The sequence below is a fragment of the Penaeus vannamei genome, chromosome 1 (assembly GCF_042767895.1).
Source record: "Penaeus vannamei isolate JL-2024 chromosome 1, ASM4276789v1, whole genome shotgun sequence".
NCBI classification, from domain to species: Eukaryota; Metazoa; Arthropoda; class Malacostraca; order Decapoda; family Penaeidae; genus Penaeus; species Penaeus vannamei.
Window position 1 is genome coordinate 7,762,915 of NC_091549.1, and position 7,500 is coordinate 7,770,414.

General features: G+C 46.4%; 1 protein-coding gene across 2 annotated transcripts in view; it reads left to right on the plus strand.

The window, feature by feature from the left end:
- Positions 1 to 7,500, plus strand: part of LOC113809420 (rap1 GTPase-activating protein 1) — an 857,618-nt gene that overhangs the window by 493,417 nt on the left and 356,701 nt on the right. The gene's annotated exons all lie outside the window — the stretch shown is intronic.

Consider the following 7,500-nt stretch of genomic DNA (forward strand, 5'->3'; position numbering starts at 1 on the left):
AGAACATGAGTCAGTAATTATTTCCGTTGCCGAGTATGGAAGATCGGATACTATTGTTGATGGGCGGAGTGGTAATTAGTTTATTAAACGCCCGTGTAATGAGAATGGGTAATTAAGGTAAAATTTAGAGGATGAGATGTTTTTGTATTGTGTGTTGGCTTTAAAGGAAAAAATATGTTTTGAGATATTTATCATATTTTGTGTTAATTAAGGTGGTTTGATAGTCCCTAACCCCCCCCCCCCCACCCCTCGATCTTTTCTTATTAGGGGGAGGGGGTGGGGTTGGAATAAGGGTATTTCTATTACCTGCAGCGGGTATTTGGGAGAATGGGAGGGTGATGGGGGGGAGGGGAGTGGGTATCTTTACTCCCTCCTACCCAAGGAGCTCTCACCCTCCCCGTTCCCCCTTATTACTCTTTAACCTCTCCTTATTTATCCCCCCTCTCTCTCTCTCTCTCCCTTCATTCCCTCTTTCGCCCCCCTCCTCATCCTCATTCTAACCGTGCCTCTTCTCCCCTACTCACCTCCCGCCATTCACCCTTTCATTCTTCCATCTCCCCCCTCCCCCATTCACCCCCTTCCTCCCCCCACTCTCCAGTCAACCTCCTTCCCCTCCATTTTCTCCCCCTCCTCACCTCCCCCCCCCCCTTCATTCCTCCCTTTCGCCCCCCCCCCTCCAACCAGCCTCCTCCCCTCCCTTTTCTCCCCTCCTCACCTTCCTCCCTTTCGCCTCCCCACCCCCTTCTACCATTCACCTCCCCCTCATTACCCACCCCCTCCCCCCTCCCACCCCTCCCCCTCCCGCCTCCCACCCCTCCCCTCTCGCTCACACCTTAATTCTCATTATTAATCAGTGGTGCTTCGGTCCCTAATTGGCCAATTCGTCAATCTCACGCAGAACCAGCGATTAGGAGCGTATCTCGGCGGCGGGATTGGGGCTCTTACATGCCACATTACGCCCCGTGAACTGCTCGTTTCCGCGTCCGTTTGGAAAAAGAGGAAGAATAGGAAAGTTTGAGAAGAGGAAGAAAAACAAAGTTTAAGAAGAGGAAGATCTTTTTTCTCTTTAAGAAGAGGAATATTTTTTTTCTTTAAGACGAGGAAGAAAAAAAAAGTTTAAGAGGAAGATTTTTTAAGAAGAAAAAAAGTTTAAGAGGAAGATTTTTTAAGAAGAAAAAAAAAGTTTAAGAGGAAGAAAAAAGTTTAAGAGGAAGAAAAAAGTTTAGAAAGAGAAAGAGAAAAAAACGTTTAAGAAGACGAAGAAAAATGTTTAAGAATTTTTTTTTTTAAGAAGTAGAAGAAAAAATTTAAAAAGAGAAAAGGAAGGTTTAGGGTGACTTTTGTGTTTGTGTGTGTGGCCTGGGATTTTTGTTTTTTGTTTGGGCGTGTTTTATTTTGTGTTTGTTTGTGTGGGGTTGGGAGTGTATGAGTGTGTGTGTTTGTGTGTGCGTGTACGTGTGTGTGTGAGTGTGAGTGTGTGTGTGTGTGTGTATGTGTGTGTGTGTGTGTGTGTGTGTGTGTGTGTGTGTGTGTGTGTGAGTGGGTGTGGGTATGTGTACGTGTGTGTGAATGTTTTTGTTTGTTTGTATGTGTATGCCTGCTGATGTTCATTAGCCATCCATTCCCTCAGACGCTATGTAGAAAAACGGAGAAAGAAGAAGAAAAAAGAAAACAGATAAACGTCAGAATAATAATAAAACTAAACAGAAAGGACAATAGAAGAACGAGGGAAACAAAAAAAGGATAATAAAAAGGAGGAGAAGGAGAAGGCCAATAAACACTGGGAGAACCTCCATCGGGACACGCACGCCCTCGAGAAGAATGCGACGGGCGTGAGGTGCCGTAAGTGAGGCATTTCCGAAAGAAGAAAAATTATATCACATTTATCATGCGGTGAAGGTTGCGGTGGGGGGTTGGGGGGGGGGGTAAGGAGGGCATAGAGAAAGAATTGGAGGAAGAAGAAGAGGCAGAGGCAGAGGCAAAGATGGAGACGGTGAGAATTAGGAGAAATATATATATATATATATATATATATATATATATATATATATATATATATATATATATATATATAATAGACAGGAACTTCAGCTTGGAAAGATTAAAGAATTAGGATAAATGTATAAAAAATATATACAGAAAGTTAAGCATGAAAAGATTAAAGAATTAGGAGAAATGTGTAAAAAATAAATAAATAAATGAATAGACAAAACTTCAGAATGGAACGATTAAGGAAAGACAAACATTTATAATACAAACAAACAAACAAAAAAACCCTCTTTAGTCAGAACCTCGAATAGACAAAGATCTAAAAAAAAAACACAAGCAAGTAAATATCGTTTATAATACAAACAAACAAAAAAAAACTTAAGCCAGAACCTCAAATAGACAAATATCTAAAAAAAAAGAAAAAAAATACAAACAAGTAAATATCAAAATAACAAAGAATCAGATTTAAAAGAGTTTACCCTAAGACAACAAACAGTGCCTCAGTTAGGAGATCCCGCCCGCCTTTGGGATATAAGTAACAGTGAAATAAGTGACATGTAAGTGACACGAACCGTAGCACTGAGATTAGGGATTGGATGTCCTTCGATAAAGTAAGTTGGGATGAAGTGAATGGCGCATTAAGGGGAAATTTCGACGATAAAGTCCGTGATTGGAGGCTGATAAGAGAGATAAAGGGGATAGTGTCTGTCGATGTTGAATGGGATAAATTCATGAAAAGAGAGAGGGAGAAGGGGAGAGAGAGAGAGAGAGAGAGAGAGTGTGTGTATGTGTGTGAGAGAGAGAGAGTGTGTGAGTGAGAGAGAGAGAGAGAGAGAGAATCGATAAACTGGGAAGTGAATGGAGGGATACAGATTGGTTAGAAGGAAGGAGGGAGAAGAGAGACAAGTGATAAATTTAAATGAGGAGGGGGATAAAGATAGATTGAAAGGAAGGTGGGGGAGAGAGATAAACTTAGATGGATGGAGAGATAAAGATTGGATAAAAGGAAGGAGGAAGAAGAGGGACAAGTAATAAACCTAAGAGAATAAAGGAAGAAGAGAGACAAACAATAAAATCAAATGAATAGACAGATAAGATTGGATAAGAGGAAGGAGGAAGAAGAGGGACAAGTGATAAACTTCGATGAATAGAGATATAAAGATTGGAAAAGGAAGGAGGAAGAAGAGGAACAAGTGATAAACCTAACCGAATAAAGAAAGAAGAGAGACAAACGATAAAATCAAATGAATAGAGAGCTAAAGATTAGAAAAAAAGGAAGGAGGAAGAAGAGGGACAAGTGATAAACTTAAATAGAAACTAAAGAAAGATAAAAAAAGAGGTTACAGGAGGGTGGTGAGGGGGGGAGGGGGGGCGTGTAGAGGGGGGGTGGGATGATACCGAACTCTTTTTTAGCTCACAGCTATTACTTAGTACTTTGTGTAATGACCAAAAGCCCAATTAAGTGTAAGCGTTTGGGCGTGTGATTATGTATGGGGAGCTTTTATCGTGCCCTGATATATAGGCTGGGATGATTGGTGTGTGTGTGTGTGTGTGTGTGTGTGTGTGTGTCAGTGCCTGTGTGTAAGTATGTGGGAATGTGTTTATGTGTAAGTGTCGGTGTTTATGGCTATGTATACATGTATTTATGTGTAAGCGTTTGTGTCCACATATACGTGTCTATGTATGTATGCGTGTGTGTTTATGTGTAAGTGTCGTTGTGTATGGCTGTGTATACATGTGTCTCTCTGTGTAAGTGTCTGTGCCTACATATACGTGTCCATGTCTGTACATAAATGTTTCCAACCCCCACCCCACCCCCCCACACACACTCCTTGTTCCAGACGGCAACTCTGCGCACTGATTAAAAGTGATCGATGCTTAATTCCCTTCGTAATGACTTCATTTGAGAGAATAAACGTAGTATTACTCAGGCACATGTTGATGTTTAGGCCACACGCACCTGCTCTCGCGCTCTCTCTCTTTCTTTCTGTCTTTCTCTCTGTCTGTCTCTCTCTCTCGCTCTCTCTCTCTCTCTCTCTCTCTCTCTCTCTCTCTCTCTCTCTCTGTTTCTCCCTCTCTCTCTCTCGCTCTCTCTCTCTCTCTCTCTCTCTCTCTCTCTCTCTCTCTCTCTCTCTCTCTCTCTCTCTCTCTCTCTCTCTCTCTCTCTCTCTCCTCTCTCTCTCATCTTTCTCTATCTCTATCTCCCTCTCTCTCTCTCTCTTTCTCTCTCTCTTTCCTTCTCTCTCTTTCTCTTTCCTAGTTTCTGCCTTTCTCTTATTATGTCTCTCTATCTCTGTTTCTCTGTCCCTTTGTATCTGTATTTCACTCACTCCATAGTTCTCATTCTCGGAGTATCATTATCCCCAATTAAATGAACTAAACAGGATTGCTACGTGTCTGGGGAGTTTAATTATAAGGCTTGGGTTGATGAAGAGACAGAGGGGGGGGGAGGGAAGGGGAGGGAGGGGGAGGGGAGGAGGAGTAGGCTGGAGAAAGAGAGGGAAGGGGAGGGAGGGGGTGGAAGGGGCGGGGAGAGTAGTAGGCTGCAGAAAGAGAGGGGAAGGAGAGGGGTGAAGGAAGGGGAGGGCAGGGGAGGGGAGAGTAGTAGGCTGGTGAAAGAGTGGGGAAGGAGGGGGTGGTGAAGGGAGGGGAGCATGGACTAGAATAGAAAAGGAGATTGGAAGGAAGGGTGGAGGTAGGGAGGGGGGGGGAGGGTAAGAGTAAGATCCCAAATTAACCCCCACATACCAAGATGGGGAGGTCGGTATGTGTGCACTGCCCCGTATGTCTACTAGGGCTGGAATCCCGGTGGGGGGGCTGCGGGAGAAGGCAGAGGGGGGGGGGGGAAAGGGGGTGGGGTGTTCTAGGGGATTTGGATAGCACAGAAGGGGAAGTGGAGAGGGAGAGGGAGAGGGCTTCTAAATGGGATGGGGGGTGAGGGAAAGGGAGGGAGGAAGGATTGTCTCTAATAGAACAGGAGAAAGGGATAAGGAGGAGAGGGAGAGAGATAGAGAGAGAAGGAGAGCGATAGAGATAAGTGTGGAGGGGAAGGCGTGTACGGAGAGAGAGAAGTATTGTCTCTAATAGGACAAGAAGAGAGGGGGTAGAGAGAAGGGGGGAATGGGGGGGAGGGGGAGATGCGGTCTCTAATAGGCGGGAGAGAGAAGGATTGTCTCTAATAGGACAAGAAGGAGGAAGGGAGAGGGGGTAGGGAGAGGAGGGGGGAAATGGGGTGTAAGGGGAGAGAGAAGGATTGTTTCTAATAGAACAAGGAAGGAAAGGGAAGGGAGAGGGGGTAGAGAGAAGGGGGGGAAGGGGGGGGGGAGAGAGAAGGATTGTCTCTAATAGGACAAGAAGGAAAGGGAAGGAGAGGGGTAGGGAGAATGGGGGAAGGGGGGGGTAAGGGGAGAGAGAAGTATTGTCTCTAATAGGACAAGAAGGAAAGGGAAGGGAGAAGGGGGGAAAGGGGGAGAAGGGAGAGAGATGCGGTCTCTAATGGGCGAGACATTAATTATCGCTCTCAGACCGTCATACAGCGGACTGATTTTCATTCTTTTGTTGGAAGCCGTTTTTTCGATCGTTATCTTTGCGGGTAAATTGCTCTCGTTCGTTTTGTGTCTCTGTGGCGGTTCACGAAAGAGGGAAGAGGGAAGGAGGGGAAAGAAGGAGAAGGAAAGAGCGAACGGGAGAGAAGAGGAAGGCGGGAGATGGGGGGAAAGGCGAGAGAAAAGAGAGGGATGAGGAAGGGGAAGGGAGGTAAAGAAACTGTATTGTAAGAGAGAAAGGCAGAGAGAGCGAGAGAGAGATAATAGATAGAAAGATAGATAGAGAGAAGGAGGGAAAGGGAGAGGAAGGGGGGAGGCTCAGTTCCAGTCTATGGAGACAAAAAACGAGGAAAACAGAGACAAAGAGGCAGAGAGAGAAAAAAGAAAATGAGAGAAAGAAAGAGATACAGACAAAATGAAAGAGCTAGAGGTTGGTTGGAAGAGGAAAAGAGGTAGAAAAAGGTAAAGAATAAAAAAAAAAAACAGAAACAGACGACAAATAAAAAGACAGAGAATTCGAGACAGACAAACTAAATCAGTGAGAGACAGACAAACAGAAAGATAGAGTGTAAGACATACAGAGAGAGAGAGAGAGAGAGAGAGAGAGAGAGAGAGAGAGAGAGAGAGAGAGAGAGAGAGAGAGAGAGAGAGAGAGAGAGAGAGAGAGAGAAACACAGACACAGAGAGAGAAACAGAGAGAGAGACAGACAGACAGAGACAGAGACAGAGAGGGAAAACGAGTGAGAGTGAAAGTAATATCGTTGTGATGTCGAGAGCCTGAGAAAGAAAAGGACAGGTGGCAGGGCAGGTAAGTCCACAAGAAAGAAAATCTTGCAGAAAAAAACCGCCTCGTGCAACACAAGACCCTAATCATCTTCCTTATCTTGCAGTATCTCACCACTGTTTATCCCTCCCTTCTCTCTCCCTCCTGCTACTCCTTTTACTCTCGTTACTCCCTATTCTTTTTCCTCGTTCTTCTTCTTCTTCTCCTCCTTCTTCTCTCTCCTCTTCTATCCCCGCTCCTCCTCCTTATCCTTTTCCTCCTCCTTCCCTCTTCCTCCTCCCTTCCTCTTCCTCGCTTTTCTCCTCCTCCTCCTCGTCCTCCACCTCCTTCTTTTTCTTCTTCTTCTTCTCCTCCTTCTCTTCCTCCTCCCCTTTCCCCCACATCCCCTCCTCCTCCTCCTCCTCTTCCTCCTTCTCCACCTTCTTCTTGTCCTCTTTCTCCTCCTCCTCCTCCCTCCTCCTCCAGCTCCTCCTCCAGTGGCCGTGTCCTCAGGGTCCGCAACCGAGGAGCCGTGTGACCTCCTGACCCCTGCTGACCGGCACAAAAGCCCCCGAGGGTCGAGTCATGCTAATAACTCGGTAGATTGCAAGACGAACACCCAAGGAAGACATCGAGGGCCGCCGCTTGTGACCATGTGACCGTTGCAGAGGCTCATGGGCTAGCCGCGGGGGAGGAAGGGTTGGAGGGAGGGGAGGGAGGAGGGGAAAGGTTGGAGGGAGAGGGAAGGGAGGGAGGGATGGGTTAGGAGGGAAGGGAGGGAGGAGGGGAAAGGTTGGAGGGAGGGGAGGGATGGAAGGGTTGGAGGGAGGGAGAAGGGGGTGGAGGGAGGGAGAAGGAAGGAGGGAGAGAGGGATGGGTTAGGAGGGAGGAAGAGGGAGAGGGAAGGGGAGGAGAGGGATGGGTTAGGAAGGGAGGAGGAGGGAGAGAAGGATGGGTTAGGGAAGGGAGGAAGAGGGAGAGAAGGAAGGGTTTGGAAGGGAGGAGGAGGAGAGAGAAGGAAGGGTCAGGAGGGAGGAAGAGGGAGAGGGGGAAGGGAAGGGTTTGGAGGGAGGAGGATTGAGAGGAAAGGAGTTGGAGTAAAGAGGAAGGGTTAGGAGAGAGGGGGGATGGAAGGAAGAGTAAGAGCGAAGAGGGAGGGTGAGAGAAGTGCAAATGAAGTGGAGGAGTAATAGCGGTATGGAA